This window comes from Semicossyphus pulcher, unplaced genomic scaffold (genome assembly GCF_022749685.1).
Source record: "Semicossyphus pulcher isolate SPU_LCO1_2020_fin unplaced genomic scaffold, fSemPul1.0.p SCAF_29, whole genome shotgun sequence".
NCBI classification, from domain to species: domain Eukaryota; kingdom Metazoa; phylum Chordata; class Actinopteri; order Labriformes; family Labridae; genus Semicossyphus; species Semicossyphus pulcher.
The window spans coordinates 1,185,646-1,206,149 of NW_027211703.1; positions in this window are offsets into that span (position 1 = coordinate 1,185,646).

Here is a 20,504-nt window from a genome sequence, read left to right on the forward strand (position 1 = left end):
TAACTGATTTCATCTTTAACTGATTTCATCGTTAACTGATTTCATCTTCATTTAACTGATTTCATCGTTAACTGATTTCATCTTCATTTAACTGATTTCATCGTTAACTGATTTCATCTTCATGTAACTGATTTCATCTGTAACTGATTTCATCGTTAACTGATTTCATCTTCATTTAACTGATTTCATCTTTAACTGATTTCATCGTTAACTGATTTCATCTTCATTTAACTGATTTCATCGTTAACTGATTTCATCGTTAACTGATTTCATCTTCATTTAACTGATTTCATCGTTAACTGATTTCATCGTTAACTGATTTCATCTTTAACTGATTTCATCGTTAACTGATTTCATCTTCATTTAACTGATTTCATTTTCATTCTTCATTTAACTGATTTCATCGTTAACTGATTTCATCTATAACTGATTTCATCGTTAACTGATTTAATCTTCATGTAACTGATTTCATCTTTAACTGATTTCATCGTTAACTGATTTCATCTTCATTTAACTGATTTCATTTTCATTCTTCATTTAACTGATTTCATCGTTAACTGATTTCATCGTTAACTGATTTAATCTTCATGTAACTGATTTCATCTTTAACTGATTTCATCGTTAACTGATTTCATCTTCATTTAACTGATTTCATCTTCAACTGATTTCATCGTTAACTGATTTCATCGTTAACTGATTTCATCTTTAACTGATTTCATCGTTAACTGATTTCATCTTCATTTAACTGATTTCATCGTTAACTGATTTCATCGTTAACTGATTTCATCTTTAACTGATTTCATCGTTAACTGATTTCATCTTCATTTAACTGATTTCATCGTTAACTGATTTCATCTTCATTTAACTGATTTCATCTTTAACTGATTTCATCTTTAACTGATTTCATTGTTAACTGATTTCATCTTTAACTGATTTAATCGTTAACTGATTTAATCTTCATGTAACTGATTTCATCTGTAACTGATTTCATCTTTAACTGATTTCATCGTTAACTGATTTCATCTTCATTTAACTGATTTCATTTTCATTCTTCATTTAACTGATTTCATCGTTAACTGATTTCATCTTTAACTGATTTCATCGTTAACTGATTTAATCTTCATGTAACTGATTTCATCTGTAACTGATTTCATCTTTAACTGATTTCATCTTCATTTAACTGATTTCATCGTTAACTGATTTCATCTTCATTTAACTGATTTCATCTTTAACTGATTTCATCGTTAACTGATTTCATCTTCATTTAACTGATTTCATCGTTAACTGATTTCATCTTCATTTAACTGATTTCATCTTTAACTGATTTCATCTTTAACTGATTTCATCGTTAACTGATTTCATCTTCATTTAACTGATTTCATCGTTAACTGATTTCATCGTTAACTGATTTCATCTTTAACTGATTTCATCGTTAACTGATTTCATCTTCATTTAACTGATTTCATTTTCATTCTTCATTTAACTGATTTCATCGTTAACTGATTTCATCTTTATCTGATTTCATCGTTAACTGATTTAATCTTCATGTAACTGATTTCATCTGTAACTGATTTCATCTTTAACTGATTTCATCGTTAACTGATTTCATCTTCATTTAACTGATTTCATCGTTAACTGATTTCATCTTCATTTAACTGATTTCATCTTTAACTGATTTCATCGTTAACTGATTTCATCTTCATTTAACTGATTTCATTTTCATTCTTCATTTAACTGATTTCATCGTTAACTGATTTCATCTTTATCTGATTTCATCGTTAACTGATTTAATCTTCATGTAACTGATTTCATCTGTAACTGATTTCATCTTTAACTGATTTCATCGTTAACTGATTTCATCTTCATTTAACTGATTTCATCGTTAACTGATTTCATCTTCATTTAACTGATTTCATCTTTAACTGATTTCATCGTTAACTGATTTCATCTTCATTTAACTGATTTCATTTTCATTCTTCATTTAACTGATTTCATCGTTAACTGATTTCATCTTTAACTGATTTCATCGTTAACTGATTTAATCTTCATGTAACTGATTTCATCTGTAACTGATTTCATCTTTAACTGATTTCATCGTTAACTGATTTCATCTTCATTTAACTGATTTCATCTTTAACTGATTTCATCGTTAACTGATTTCATCGTTAACTGATTTCATCTTCATTTAACTGATTTCATCTTTAACTGATTTCATCGTTAACTGATTTCATCTTCATTTAACTGATTTCATCGTTAACTGATTTAATCTTCATTTAACTGATTTCATCGTTAACTGATTTCATCGTTAACTGATTTCATCTTCATTTAACTGATTTCATCGTTAACTGATTTCATCGTTAACTGATTTCATCTTCATTTAACTGATTTCATCGTTAACTGATTTCATCTTCATTTAACTGATTTCATCGTTAACTGATTTCATCGTTAACTGATTTCATCTTCATTTAACTGATTTCATCGTTAACTGATTTCATCGTTAACTGATTTCATCTTCATTTAACTGATTTCATCGTTAACTGATTTCATCTTCATTTAACTGATTTCATTTTCATTCTTCATTTAACTGATTTCATCGTTAACTGATTTCATCGTTAACTGATTTAATCTTCATGTAACTGATTTCATCTGTAAATGATTTCATCTTTAACTGATTTCATCGTTAACTGATTTCATCTTCATTTAACTGATTTCATCTTCATTTAACTGATTTCATCGTTAACTGATTTCATCGTTGACTGATTTCATCTTCATTTAACTGATTTCATCGTTAACTGATTTCATCTTCATTTAACTGATTTCATCGTTAACTGATTTCATCTTCATTTAACTGATTTCATCGTTAACTGATTTCATCTTTAACTGATTTCATCGTTCACTGATTTCATCTTTAACTGATTTCATCGTTAACTGATTTAATCTTCATGTAACTGATTTCATCTGTAACTGATTTCATCTTTAACTGATTTCATCATTAACTGATTTCATCTTCATTTAACTGATTTCATCGTTAACTGATTTCATCTTCATTTAACTGATTTCATCTTCATTTAACTGATTTCATCGTTAACTGATTTCATCGTTAACTGATTTCATCGTTAACTGATTTCATCTTCATTTAACTGATTTCATCTTTAACTGATTTCATCGTTAACTGATTTCATCTTTAACTGATTTCATTTTCATTCTTCATTTAACTGATTTCATCTTTAACTGATTTCATCTTCATTTAATTGATTTAATCTTTAACTGATTTAATCTTCATGTAACTGATTTCATCTGTAACTGATTTCATCTTTAACTGATTTCATCGTTAACTGATTTCATCTTCATTTAACTGATTTCATCTTTAATTGATTTCATCGTTAACTGATTTCATCTTCATTTAACTGATTTCATCTTTAACTGATTTCATCGTTAACTGATTTCATCTTCATTTAACTGATTTCATCTTTAACTGATTTCATCTTCATTTAACTGATTTCATCTTTAACTGATTTCATCTTCATTTAACTGATTTCATCTTTAACTGATTTCATCGTTAACTGATTTCATCTTCATTTAACTGATTTCATCTTTAACTGATTTCATCTTCATTTAACTGATTTCATCTTTAACTGATTTCATCGTTAACTGATTTCATCTTCATTTAACTGATTTCATCGTTAACTGATTTCATCGTTAACTGATTTCATCTTCATTTAACTGATTTCATCGTTAACTGATTTCATCGTTAACTGATTTCATCGTTAACTGATTTCATCTTCATTTAACTGATTTCATCTTCATTTAACTGATTTCATCGTTAACTGATTTCCTCTTCATTTAACTGATTTCATCGTTAACTGATTTCATCGTTAACTGATTTCATCGTTAACTGATTTCATCTTCATTTAACTGATTCCATCGTTAACTGATTTCATCGTTAACTGATTTCATCTTCATTTAACTGATTTCATCGTTAACTGATTTCATCGTTAACTGATTTCATCTTCATTTAACTGATTTCATCGTTAACTGATTTCATCGTTAACTGATTTCATCTTCATTTAACTGATTTCATCTTCATTTAACTGATTCCATCGTTAACTGATTTCATCTTTAACTGATTTCATCGTTAACTGATTTCATCTTCATTTAACTGATTTCATCGTTAACTGATTTCATCTTTAACTGATTTCATCGTTAACTGATTTCATCTTCATTTAACTGATTTCATCGTTAACTGATTTCATCTTCATTTAACTGATTTCATCGTTAACTGATTTCATCGTTAACTGATTTCATCTTTAACTGATTTCATCGTTAACTGATTTCATCTTCATTTAACTGATTTCATCGTTAACTGATTTCATCGTTAACTGATTTCATCTTCATTTAACTGATTCCATCGTTAACTGATTTCATCGTTAACTGATTTGATCTTTAACTGATTTCATCGTTAACTGATTTCATCTTCATTTAACTGATTTCATCTTCATTTAACTGATTTCATCGTTAACTGATTTCATCTTCATTTAACTGATTTCATCGTTAACTGATTTCATCGTTAACTGATTTCATCTTCATTTAACTGATTTCATCGTTAACTGATTTCATCGTTAACTGATTTCATATTCATTTAACTGATTTCATCGTTAACTGATTTCATCTTCATTTAACTGATTTCATCGTTAACTGATTTCATCGTTAAATGATTTCATCTTCATTTAACTGATTTCATCTTTAACTGATTTCATCGTTAACTGATTTCATCTTCATTTAACTGATTTCATCGTTAACTGATTTCATCTTCATTTAACTGATTTCATCGTTAACTGATTTCATCGTTAACTGATTTCATCGTTAACTGATTTCATCTTCATTTAACTGATTTCATCGTTAACTGATTTCATCGTTAACTGATTTCATCTTCATTTAACTGATTCCATCGTTAACTGATTTCATCTTTAACTGATTTCATCGTTAACTGATTTCATCGTTAACTGATTTCATCTTCATTTAACTGATTTCATCGTTAACTGATTTCATCTTCATTTAACTGATTTCATCGTTAACTGATTTCATCGTTAACTGATTTCATCTTCATTTAACTGATTTCATCGTTAACTGATTTCATCGTTAACTGATTTCATCTTCATTTAACTGATTTCATCTTCATTTAACTGATTCCATCGTTAACTGATTTCATCTTTAACTGATTTCATCGTTAACTGATTTCATCTTCATTTAACTGATTTCATCGTTAACTGATTTCATCTTTAACTGATTTCATCGTTAACTGATTTCGTCTTCATTTAACTGATTTCATCGTTAACTGATTTCATCTTCATTTAACTGATTTCATCGTTAACTGATTTCATCGTTAACTGATTTCATCGTTAACTGATTTCATCTTCATTTAACTGATTTCATCGTTAACTGATTTCATCGTTAACTGATTTCATCTTCATTTAACTGATTCCATCGTTAACTGATTTCATCGTTAACTGATTTGATCTTTAACTGATTTCATCGTTAACTGATTTCATGTTCATTTAACTGATTTCATCTTCATTTAACTGATTTCATCGTTAACTGATTTCATCTTCATTTAACTGATTTCATCGTTAACTGATTTCATCTTCATTTAACTGATTTCATCGTTAACTGATTTCATCTTCATTTAACTGATTTCATCGTTAACTGATTTCATCTTTAACTGATTTCATCTTTAACTGATTTAATCTTCATGTAACTGATTTCATCTGTAACTGATTTCATCGTTAACTGATTTCATCTTCATTTAACTGATTTCATCGTTAACTGATTTCATCGTTAACTGATTTCATCGTTAACTAATTTCATCTTCATTTAACTGATTTCATCGTTCACTGATTTCATCGTTCACTGATTTCATCGTTCACTGATTTCATCGTTCACTGATTTCATCGTTAACTGATTTCATCTTCATTTAACTGATTTCATCGTTAACTGATTTCATCTTCATTTAACTGATTTCATCGTTAACTGATTTCATCGTTAACTGATTTCATCGTTAACTGATTTCATCTTCATTTAACTGATTCCATCGTTAACTGATTTCATCGTTAACTGATTTCATCGTTAACTGATTTCATCGTTAACTGATTTCATCTTCATTTAACTGATTCCATCGTTAACTGATTTCATCTTTAACTGATTTCATCGTTAACTGATTTCATCGTTAACTGATTTCATCTTCATTTAACTGATTCCATCGTTAACTAATTTCATCTTCATTTAACTGATTTCATCGTTAACTGATTTCATCGTTAACTGATTTCATCTTCATTTAACTGATTCCATCGTTAACTGATTTCATCTTTAACTGATTTCATCGTTAACTGATTTCATCGTTAACTGATTTCATCTTCATTTAACTGATTTCATCGTTAACTGATTTCATCTTCATTTAACTGATTTCATCGTTAACTGATTTCATCGTTAACTGATTTCATCGTTAACTGATTTCATCTTCATTTAACTGATTCCATCGTTAACTGATTTCATCGTTAACTGATTTCATCGTTAACTGATTTCATCTTCATTTAACTGATTTCATCGTTAACTGATTTCATCGTTAACTGATTTCATCTTCATTTAACTGATTCCATCGTTAACTGATTTCATCGTTAACTGATTTCATCTTCATTTAACTGATTTCATCGTTAACTGATTTCATCGTTAACTGATTTCATCTTCATTTAACTGATTTCATCGTTAACTGATTTCATCGTTAACTGATTTCATCTTCATTTAACTGATTTCATCGTTAACTGATTTCATCGTTAACTGATTTCATCTTCATTTAACTGATTTCATCTTCATTTAACTGATTCCATCGTTAACTGATTTCATCTTTAACTGATTTCATCGTTAACTGATTTCATCTTCATTTAACTGATTTCATCGTTAACTGATTTCATCTTTAACTGATTTCATCGTTAACTGATTTCATCTTCATTTAACTGATTTCATCGTTAACTGATTTCATCGTTAACTGATTTCATCTTCATTTAACTGATTTCATCGTTAACTGATTTCATCGTTAACTGATTTCATCTTTAACTGATTTCATCGTTAACTGATTTCATCTTCATTTAACTGATTTCATCGTTAACTGATTTCATCGTTAACTGATTTGATCTTTAACTGATTTCATCGTTAACTGATTTCATCTTCATTTAACTGATTTCATCTTCATTTAACTGATTTCATCGTTAACTGATTTCATCTTCATTTAACTGATTTCATCGTTAACTGATTTCATCGTTAACTGATTTCATCTTCATTTAACTGATTTCATCGTTAACTGATTTCATCGTTAACTGATTTCATCGTTAACTGATTTCATCTTCATTTAACTGATTTCATCGTTAACTGATTTCATCGTTAACTGATTTCATCGTTAACTCATTTCATCTTCATTTAACTGATTTCATCGTTAACTGATTTCATCGTTAACTGATTTCATCTTCATTTAACTGATTCCATCGTTAACTGATTTCATCGTTAACTGATTTCATCGTTAACTGATTTCATCTTCATTTAACTGATTTCATCGTTAACTGATTTCATCGTTAACTGATTTCATCTTCATTTAACTGATTCCATCGTTAACTGATTTCATCGTTAACTGATTTCATCGTTAACTGATTTCATCTTCATCTAACTGATTTCATCGTTAACTGATTTCATCGTTAACTGATTTCATCGTTAACTGATTTCATCTTCATTTAACTGATTTCATCGTTAACTGATTTCATCGTTAACTGATTCCATTGTTAACTGATTTCATCTTTAACTGATTTCATCGTTAACTGATTTCATCTTCATTTAACTGATTTCATCGTTAACTGATTTCATCGTTAACTGATTTCATCGTTAACTGATTTCATCTTCATTTAACTGATTTCATCGTTAACTGATTTCATCTTCATTTAACTGATTTCATCTTCATTTAACTGATTTCATCGTTAACTGATTTCATCTTCATTTAACTGATTTCATCGTTAACTGATTTCATCGTTAACTGATTTCATCTTCATTTAACTGATTCCATCGTTAACTGATTTCATCGTTAACTGATTTCATCTTTAACTGATTTCATCGTTAACTGATTTCATCTTCATTTAACTGATTTCATCGTTAACTGATTTCATCTTTAACTGATTTCATCGATAACTGATTTCATCTTCATTTAACTGATTCCATCGTTAACTGATTTCATCTTTAACTGATTTCATCGTTAACTGATTTCATCTTCATTTAACTGATTTCATCGTTAACTGATTTCATCGTTAACTGATTTCATCTTCATTTAACTGATTTCATCGTTAACTGATTTCATCGTTAACTGATTTCATCTTTAACTGATTTCATCGTTAACTGATTTCATCTTCATTTAACTGATTTCATCGTTAACTGATTTCATCTTCATTTAACTGATTTCATCGTTAACTGACTTCATCGTTACCTGATTCCATCGTTAACTGATTTCATCGTTAACTGATTTCATCGTTAACTGATTTCATCTTCATTTAACTGATTTCATCGTTAACTGATTTCATCGTTAACTGATTTCATCTTCATTTAACTGATTCCATCGTTAACTGATTTCATCGTTAACTGATTTCATCTTTAACTGATTTCATCGTTAACTGATTTCATCTTTAACTGATTTCATCTTCATTTAACTGATTTCATCGTTAACTGATTTCATCTTCATTTAACTGATTTCATTTTCATTCTTCATTTAACTGATTTCATCGTTAAATGATTTCATCTGTAACTGATTTCATCGTTAACTGATTTCATCTTCATTGAACTGATTTCATCTGTAACTGATTTCATCGTTAACTGATTTAATCTTCATGTAACTGATTTCATCTGTAACTGATTTCATCGTTAACTGATTTCATCTTCATTTAACTGATTTCATCGTTAACTGATTTCATCTTCATTTAACTGATTTCATCGTTAACTGATTTCATCGTTAACTGATTTCATCTTTAACTGATTTCATCTTTAACTGATTTCATCGTTAACTGATTTCATCTTCATTTAACTGATTTCATCGTTAACTGATTTCATCGTTAACTGATTTCATCTTCATTTAACTGATTCCATCGTTAACTGATTTCATCTTTAACTGATTTCATCGTTAACTGATTTCATCTTCATTTAACTGATTTCATCGTTAACTGATTTCATCGTTAACTGATTTCATCGTTAAACGATTTCATCTTCATTTAACTGATTCCATCGTTAACTGATTTCATCTTTAACTGATTTCATCTTTAACTGATTTCATCGTTAAACGATTTCATCTTCATTTAACTGATTCCATCGTTAACTGATTTCATCGTTAACTGATTTCATCGTTAAACGATTTCATCTTCATTTAACTGATTCCATCGTTAACTGATTTCATCGTTAACTGATTTCATCTTCATTTAACTGATTCCATCGTTAACTGATTTCATCTTTAACTGATTTCATCGTTAACTGATTTCATCTTCATTTAACTGATTTCATCGTTAACTGATTTCATCGTTAACTGATTTCATCGTTAAACGATTTCATCTTCATTTAACTGATTCCATCGTTAACTGATTTCATCGTTAACTGATTTCATCTTTAACTGATTTCATCGTTAACTGATTTCATCTTCATTTAACTGATTCCATCGTTAACTGATTTCATCTTTAACTGATTTCATCGTTAACTGATTTCATCTTCATTTAACTGATTTCATCGTTAACTGATTTCATCGTTAACTGATTTCATCGTTAAACGATTTCATCTTCATTTAACTGATTCCATCGTTAACTGATTTCATCTTTAACTGATTTCATCTTTAACTGATTTCATCGTTAAACGATTTCATCTTCATTTAACTGATTTCATCGTTAACTGATTTCATCGTTAACTGATTTCATCGTTAAACAATTTCATCTTCATTTAACTGATTCCATCGTTAACTGATTTCATCGTTAACTGATTTCATCTTCATTTAACTGATTCCATCGTTAACTGATTTCATCTTTAACTGATTTCATCGTTAACTGATTTCATCTTCATTTAACTGATTTCATCGTTAACTGATTTCATCGTTAACTGATTTCATCGTTAAACGATTTCATCTTCATTTAACTGATTCCATCGTTAACTGATTTCATCGTTAACTGATTTCATCTTTAACTGATTTCATCGTTAACTGATTTCATCTTCATTTAACTGATTCCATCGTTAACTGATTTCATCTTTAACTGATTTCATCGTTAACTGATTTCATCTTCATTTAACTGATTTCATCGTTAACTGATTTCATCTTTAACTGATTTCATCGTTAACTGATTTCATTGTTAACTGATTTCATCGTTAACTGATTTCATTTTCATTCTTCATTTAACTGATTTCATCTTTAACTGATTTCATCGTTAACTGATTTCATCTTCATTTAACTGATTTCATCGTTAACTGATTTCATCGTTAACTGATTTCATCTTCATTTAACTGATTTCATCGTTAACTGATTTCATCGTTAACTGATTTCATCTTTAACTGATTTCATCGTTAACTGATTTCATCTTCATTTAACTGATTTCATCGTTAACTGATTTCATCGTTAACTGATTTCATCTTCATTTAACTGATTCCATCGTTAACTGATTTCATCGTTAACTGATTTCATCTTTAACTGATTTCATCGTTAACTGATTTCATCTTCATTTAACTGATTTCATCGTTAACTGATTTCATCGTTAACTGATTTCATCTTCATTTAACTGATTTCATCGTTAACTGATTTCATCGTTAACTGATTTCATCGTTAAACGATTTCATCTTCATTTAACTGATTCCATCGTTAACTGATTTCATCTTTAACTGATTTCATCTTTAACTGATTTCATCGTTAAACGATTTCATCTTCATTTAACTGATTCCATCGTTAACTGATTTCATCGTTAACTGATTTCATCGTTAAACGATTTCATCTTCATTTAACTGATTCCATCGTTAACTGATTTCATCGTTAACTGATTTCATCTTCATTTAACTGATTCCATCGTTAACTGATTTCATCTTTAACTGATTTCATCGTTAACTGATTTCATCTTCATTTAACTGATTTCATCGTTAACTGATTTCATCGTTAACTGATTTCATCGTTAAACGATTTCATCTTCATTTAACTGATTCCATCGTTAACTGATTTCATCGTTAACTGATTTCATCTTTAACTGATTTCATCGTTAACTGATTTCATCTTCATTTAACTGATTCCATCGTTAACTGATTTCATCTTTAACTGATTTCATCGTTAACTGATTTCATCTTCATTTAACTGATTTCATCGTTAACTGATTTCATCGTTAACTGATTTCATCGTTAAACGATTTCATCTTCATTTAACTGATTCCATCGTTAACTGATTTCATCTTTAACTGATTTCATCTTTAACTGATTTCATCGTTAAACGATTTCATCTTCATTTAACTGATTTCATCGTTAACTGATTTCATCGTTAACTGATTTCATCGTTAAACAATTTCATCTTCATTTAACTGATTCCATCGTTAACTGATTTCATCGTTAACTGATTTCATCTTCATTTAACTGATTCCATCGTTAACTGATTTCATCTTTAACTGATTTCATCGTTAACTGATTTCATCTTCATTTAACTGATTTCATCGTTAACTGATTTCATCGTTAACTGATTTCATCGTTAAACGATTTCATCTTCATTTAACTGATTCCATCGTTAACTGATTTCATCGTTAACTGATTTCATCTTTAACTGATTTCATCGTTAACTGATTTCATCTTCATTTAACTGATTCCATCGTTAACTGATTTCATCTTTAACTGATTTCATCGTTAACTGATTTCATCTTCATTTAACTGATTTCATCGTTAACTGATTTCATCTTTAACTGATTTCATCGTTAACTGATTTCATTGTTAACTGATTTCATCGTTAACTGATTTCATTTTCATTCTTCATTTAACTGATTTCATCTTTAACTGATTTCATCGTTAACTGATTTCATCTTCATTTAACTGATTTCATCGTTAACTGATTTCATCGTTAACTGATTTCATCTTCATTTAACTGATTTCATCGTTAACTGATTTCATCGTTAACTGATTTCATCTTTAACTGATTTCATCGTTAACTGATTTCATCTTCATTTAACTGATTTCATCGTTAACTGATTTCATCGTTAACTGATTTCATCTTCATTTAACTGATTCCATCGTTAACTGATTTCATCGTTAACTGATTTCATCTTTAACTGATTTCATCGTTAACTGATTTCATCTTCATTTAACTGATTTCATCGTTAACTGATTTCATCGTTAACTGATTTCATCGTTAACTGATTTCATCTTCATTTAACTGATTTCATCGTTAACTGATTTCATCGTTAACTGATTTCATCTTTAACTGATTTCATCGTTAACTGATTTCATCTTCATTTAACTGATTTCATCGTTAACTGATTTCATCTTCATTTAACTGATTTCATCGTTAACTGACTTCATCGTTACCTGATTCCATCGTTAACTGATTTCATCGTTAACTGATTTCATCGTTAACTGATTTCATCTTCATTTAACTGATTTCATCGTTAACTGATTTCATCGTTAACTGATTTCATCTTCATTTAACTGATTCCATCGTTAACTGATTTCATCGTTAACTGATTTCATCTTTAACTGATTTCATCGTTAACTGATTTCATCTTTAACTGATTTCATCTTCATTTAACTGATTTCATCGTTAACTGATTTCATCTTCATTTAACTGATTTCATTTTCATTCTTCATTTAACTGATTTCATCGTTAAATGATTTCATCTGTAACTGATTTCATCGTTAACTGATTTCATCTTCATTTAACTGATTTCATCTGTAACTGATTTCATCGTTAACTGATTTAATCTTCATGTAACTGATTTCATCTGTAACTGATTTCATCGTTAACTGATTTCATCTTCATTTAACTGATTTCATCGTTAACTGATTTCATCTTCATTTAACTGATTTCATCGTTAACTGATTTCATCGTTAACTGATTTCATCTTTAACTGATTTCATCGTTAACTGATTTCATCGTTAAACGATTTCATCTTCATTTAACTGATTCCATCGTTAACTGATTTCATCTTTAACTGATTTCATCGTTAACTGATTTCATCTTCATTTAACTGATTTCATCGTTAACTGATTTCATCTTTAACTGATTTCATCGTTAACTGATTTCATTGTTAACTGATTTCATCGTTAACTGATTTCATTTTCATTCTTCATTTAACTGATTTCATCGTTAACTGATTTCATCTTTAACTGATTTCATCGTTAACTGATTTAATCTTCATGTAACTGATTTCATCTGTAACTGATTTCATCGTTAACTGATTTCATCGTTAACTGATTTCATCGTTAACTGATTTCATCTTCATTTAACTGATTTCATCTTCATTTAACTGATTTCATCGTTAACTGATTTCATCGTTAACTGATTTCATCTTCATTTAACTGATTTCATCGTTAACTGATTTCATCGTTAACTGATTTCATCTTTAACTGATTTCATCGTTAACTGATTTCATCTTCATTTAACTGATTTCATCGTTAACTGATTTCATCGTTAACTGATTCCATCGTTAACTGATTTCATCGTTAACTGATTTCATCTTCATTTAACTGATTTCATCGTTAACTGATTTCATCGTTAACTGATTTCATCTTCATTTAACTGATTTCATCGTTAACTGATTTCATCGTTAACTGATTTCATCGTTAACTGATTTCATCTTCATTTAACTGATTTCATCGTTAACTGATTTCATCTTCATTTAACTGATTCCATCGTTAACTGATTTCATCGTTAACTGATTTCATCTTCATTTAACTGATTTCATCGTTAACTGATTTCATCGTTAACTGATTTCATCTTCATTTAACTGATTTCATCGTTAACTGATTTCATCGTTAACTGATTTCATCGTTAACTGATTTCATATTCATTTAACTGATTTCATCGTTAACTGATTTCATCTTCATTTAACTGATTTCATCGTTAACTGATTTCATCTTCATTTAACTGATTTCATTTTCATTCTTCATTTAACTGATTTCATCGTTAAATGATTTCATCTTTAACTGATTTCATCATTAACTGATTTAATCTTCATGTAACTGATTTCATCTGTAACTGATTTCATCGTTAACTGATTTCATCTTCATTTAACTGATTTCATCGTTAACTGATTTCATCGTTAACTGATTTCATCGTTAACTAATTTCATCTTCATTTAACTGATTTCATCTTTAACTGATTTCATCGTTAACTGATTTCATCGTTAACTGATTTCATCTTCATTTAACTGATTTCATCGTTAACTGATTTCATCTTCATTTAACTGATTTCATCGTTAACTGATTTCATCGTTAACTGATTTCATCGTTAACTGATTTCATCTTCATTTAACTGATTCCATCGTTAACTGATTTCATCGTTAACTGATTTCATCGTTAACTGATTTCATCTTCATTTAACTGATTTCATCGTTAACTGATTTCATCGTTAACTGATTTCATCTTCATTTAACTGATTCCATCGTTAACTGATTTCATCGTTAACTGATTTCATCTTCATTTAACTGATTTCATCGTTAACTGATTTCATCGTTAACTGATTTCATCTTCATTTAACTGATTTCATCGTTAACTGATTTCATCGTTAACTGATTTCATCTTCATTTAACTGATTTCATCGTTAACTGATTTCATCTTCATTTAACTGATTTCATCGTTAACTGATTTCATCGTTAACTGATTTCATCTTTAACTGATTTCATCGTTAACTGATTTCATCTTCATTTAACTGATTTCATCGTTAACTGATTTCATCGTTAACTGATTCCATCGTTAACTGATTTCATCGTTAACTGATTTCATCTTCATTTAACTGATTTCATCGTTAACTGATTTCATCGTTAACTGATTTCATCTTCATTTAACTGATTTCATCGTTAACTGATTTCATCGTTAACTGATTTCATCGTTAACTGATTTCATCTTCATTTAACTGATTTCATCGTTAACTGATTTCATCTTCATTTAACTGATTCCATCGTTAACTGATTTCATCGTTAACTGATTTCATCTTCATTTAACTGATTTCATCGTTAACTGATTTCATCTTCATTTAACTGATTTCATCGTTAACTGATTTCATCGTTAACTGATTTCATCGTTAACTGATTTCATATTCATTTAACTGATTTCATCGTTAACTGATTTCATCTTCATTTAACTGATTTCATCGTTAACTGATTTCATCTTCATTTAACTGATTTCATTTTCATTCTTCATTTAACTGATTTCATCGTTAAATGATTTCATCTTTAACTGATTTCATCATTAACTGATTTAATCTTCATGTAACTGATTTCATCTGTAACTGATTTCATCGTTAACTGATTTCATCTTCATTTAACTGATTTCATCTGTAACTGATTTCATCGTTAACTGATTTCATCTTCATTTAACTGATTTCATCTTCATTTAACTGATTTCATCGTTAACTGATTTCATTTTCATTCTTCATTTAACTGATTTCATCGTTAACTGATTTCATCTTTAACTGATTTCATCGTTAACTGATTTAATCTTCATGTAACTGATTTCATCTGTAACTGATTTCATCTTTAACTGATTTCATCGTTAACTGATTTCATCTTCATTTAACTGATTTCATCTCCATTTAACTGATTTCATCGTTAACTGATTTCATCTTCATTTAACTGATTCCATCGTTAACTGATTTCATCGTTAACTGATTTCATCGTTAACTGATTTCATCTTCATTTAACTGATTTCATTTTCATTCTTCATTTAACTGATTTCATCGTTAACTGATTTCATCTTTAACTGATTTCATCGTTAACTGATTTCATCTTCATTTAACTGATTTCATCGTTAACTGATTTCATCTTCATTTAACTGATTTCATCGTTAACTGATTTCATCGTTAACTGATTTCATCTTCATTGAACTGATTCCATCGTTAACTGATTTCATCGTTAACTGATTTCATCTTCATTTAACTGATTTCATCTTCATTTAACTGATTTCATCGTTAACTGATTCCATCGTTAACTGATTTCATCGTTAACTGATTTCATCGTTAACTGATTTCATCTTCATTTAACTGATTTCATCGTTAACTGATTTCATCGTTAACTGATTTCATCTTTAACTGATTTCATCGTTAACTGATTTCATCTTCATTTAACTGATTTCATCGTTAACTGATTTCATCTTCATTTAACTGATTTCATCGTTAACTGATTTCATCTTTAACTGATTTCATCGTTAACAGATTTCATCTTCATTTAACTGATTTCATCGTTAACTGATTTCATCGTTAACTGATTTCATCTTCATTTAACTGATTCCATCGTTAACTGATTTCATCTTTAACTGATTTCATCGTTAACTGATTTCATCTTCATTTAACTGATTTCATCTTCATTTAACTGATTTCATCGTTAACTGATTTCCTCTTCATTTAACTGATTTCATCGTTAACTGATTTCATCGTTAACTGATTTCATCGTTAACTGATTTCATCTTCATTTAACTGATTCCATCGTTAACTGATTTCATCGTTAACTGATTTCATCTTCATTGAACTGATTCCATCGTTAACTGATTTCATCGTTAACTGATTTCATCTTTAACTGATTTCATCGTTAACTGATTTCATCTTCATTTAACTGATTTCATCGTTAACTGATTTCATCGTTAACTGATTTCATCTTCATTTAACTGATTCCATCGTTAACTGATTTCATCGTTAACTGATTTCATCGTTAACTGATTTCATCTTCATTTAACTGATTTCATCGTTAACTGATTTCATCTTCATTTAACTGATTTCATCGTTAACTGATTTCATCGTTAACTGATTTCATCGTTAACTGATTTCATCTTCATTTAACTGATATCATTTTCATTCTTCATTTAACTGATTTCATCGTTAACTGATTTCATCTTTAACTGATTTCATCGTTAACTGATTTAATCTTCATGTAACTGATTTCATCTGTAACTGATTTCATCGTTAACTGATTTCATCTTCATTTAACTGATTTCATCGTTAACTGATTTCATCGTTAACTGATTTCATCTTCATTTAACTGATTCCATCGTTAACTGATTTCATCGTTAACTGATTTCATCTTTAACTGATTTCATCTTTAACTGATTTCATCGTTAACTGATTTCATCGTTAACTGATTCCATCGTTAACTGATTTCATCTTTAACTGATTTCATCTTCATTTAACTGATTTCATCGTTAACTGATTTCATCGTTAACTGATTTCATCGTTAACTGATTTAATCTTCATGTAACTGATTTCATCTGTAACTGATTTCATCTGTAACTGATTTCATCGTTAACTGATTTCATCTTCATTTAACTGATTTCATCGTTAACTGATTTCATCTTCATTTAACTGATTTCATCGTTAACTGATTTCATCGTTAACTGATTTCATCTTTAACTGATTTCATCGTTAACTGATTTCATCTTCATTTAACTGATTTCATCGTTAACTGATTTCATCGTTAACTGATTTCATCTTCATTTAACTGATTCCATCGTTAACTGATTTCATCGTTAACTGATTTCATCGTTAACTGATTTCATCTTCATTTAACTGATTTCATCGTTAACTGATTTCATCGTTAACTGATTTCATCGTTAAACGATTTCATCTTCATTTAACTGATTCCATCGTTAACTGATTTCATCTTTAACTGATTTCATCGTTAACTGATTTCATCTTCATTTAACTGATTCCATCGTTAACTGATTTCATCTTTAACTGATTTCATCGTTAACTGATTTCATTGTTAACTGATTTCATCGTTAACTGATTTCATCGTTAACTGATTTCATATTCATTTAACTGATTCCATCGTTAACTGATTTCATCTTTAACTGATTTCATCGTTAACTGATTTCATTGTTAACTGATTTCATCGTTAACTGATTTCATTTTCATTCTTCATTTAACTGATTTCATCGTTAACTGATTTCATCTTTAACTGATTTCATCGTTAACTGATTTCATCTTCATTTAACTGATTTCATCTTCATTTAACTGATTTCATCGTTAACTGATTTCATCTTCATTTAACTGATTCCATCGTTAACTGATTTCATCGTTAACTGATTTCATCGTTAACTGATTTAATCTTCATGTAACTGATTTCATCTGTAACTGATTTCATCGTTAACTGATTTCATCTTCATTTAACTGATTTCATCGTTAACTGATTTCATCGTTAACTGATTTCATCTTCATTTAACTGATTCCATCGTTAACTGATTTCATCGTTAACTGATTTCATCTTTAACTGATTTCATCTTTAACTGATTTCATCGTTAACTGATTTCATCGTTAACTGATTCCATCGTTAACTGATTTCATCTTTAACTGATTTCATCTTCATTTAACTGATTTCATCGTTAACTGATTTCATCGTTAACTGATTTCATCGTTAACTGATTTAATCTTCATGTAACTGATTTCATCTGTAACTGATTTCATCTGTAACTGATTTCATCGTTAACTGATTTCATCTTCATTTAACTGATTTCATCGTTAACTGATTTCATCTTCATTTAACTGATTTCATCGTTAACTGATTTCATCGTTAACTGATTTCATCTTTAACTGATTTCATCGTTAACTGATTTCATCTTCATTTAACTGATTTCATCGTTAACTGATTTCATCGTTAACTGATTTCATCTTCATTTAACTGATTCCATCGTTAACTGATTTCATCGTTAACTGATTTCATCGTTAACTGATTTCATCTTCATTTAACTGATTTCATCGTTAACTGATTTCATCGTTAACTGATTTCATCGTTAAACGATTTCATCTTCATTTAACTGATTCCATCGTTAACTGATTTCATCTTTAACTGATTTCATCGTTAACTGATTTCATCTTCATTTAACTGATTCCATCGTTAACTGATTTCATCTTTAACTGATTTCATCGTTAACTGATTTCATTGTTAACTGATTTCATCGTTAACTGATTTCATCGTTAACTGATTTCATATTCATTTAACTGATTCCATCGTTAACTGATTTCATCTTTAACTGATTTCATCGTTAACTGATTTCATTGTTAACTGATTTCATCGTTAACTGATTTCATTTTCATTCTTCATTTAACTGATTTCATCGTTAACTGATTTCATCTTTAACTGATTTCATCGTTAACTGATTTCATCTTCATTTAACTGATTTCATCTTCATTTAACTGATTTCATCGTTAACTGATTTCATCTTCATTTAACTGATTCCATCGTTAACTGATTTCATCGTTAACTGATTTCATCTTCATTTAACTGATTTCATCGTTAACTGATTTCATCGTTAACTGATTCCATCGTTAACTGATTTCATCTTTAACTGATTTCATCGTTAACTGATTTCATCTTCATTTAACTGATTTCATCGTTAACTGATTTCATCGTTAACTGATTTCATCTTCATTTAACTGATTTCATCGTTAACTGATTTCATCGTTAACTGATTTCATCTTTAACTGATTTCATCGTTAACTGATTTCATCTTCATTTAACTGATTTCATTTTCATTCTTCATTTAACTGATTTCATCGTTAACTGATTTCATCGTTAACTGTTTTCATCTTCATTTAACTGATTTCATCTTTAACTGATTTCATCGTTAACTGATTTCATCTTCATTTAACTGATTTCATCTTTAACTGATTTCATCGTTAACTGATTTCATCTTCATTTAACTGATTTCATTTTCATTCTTCATTTAACTGTTTTCATCTTCATTTAACTGATTTCATCTTTAACTGATTTCATCGTTAACTGATTTCATCTTCATTTAATTGATTTCATCGTTAACTGATTTCATCGTTAACTGATTTAATCTTCATGTAACTGATTTCATCGTTAACTGATTCCATCTTTAACTGATTTCATCTTCATTTAACTGATTTCATCTTCATTTAACTGATTTCATCGTTAACTGATTTCATCGTTAACTGATTTCATCTTTAACTGATTTCATCGTTAACTGATTTCATCGTTAACTGATTTCATCTGTAACTGATTTCATCGTTAACTGATTTCATCTTCATTTAACTGATTTCATCTTTAACTGATTTCATCGTTAACTGATTTTATCTGTAACTGATTTCATCGTTAACTGATTTCATCTTCATTTAACTGATTTCATCGTTAACTGATTTCATCTTCGTTTAACTGATTTCAGCTTTAACTGATTTCATCTTCATTTAACTGATTTCATCTTTAACTGATTTCATCGTTAACTGATTTCATCTTCATTTAACTGATTTCATCGTTAACTGATTT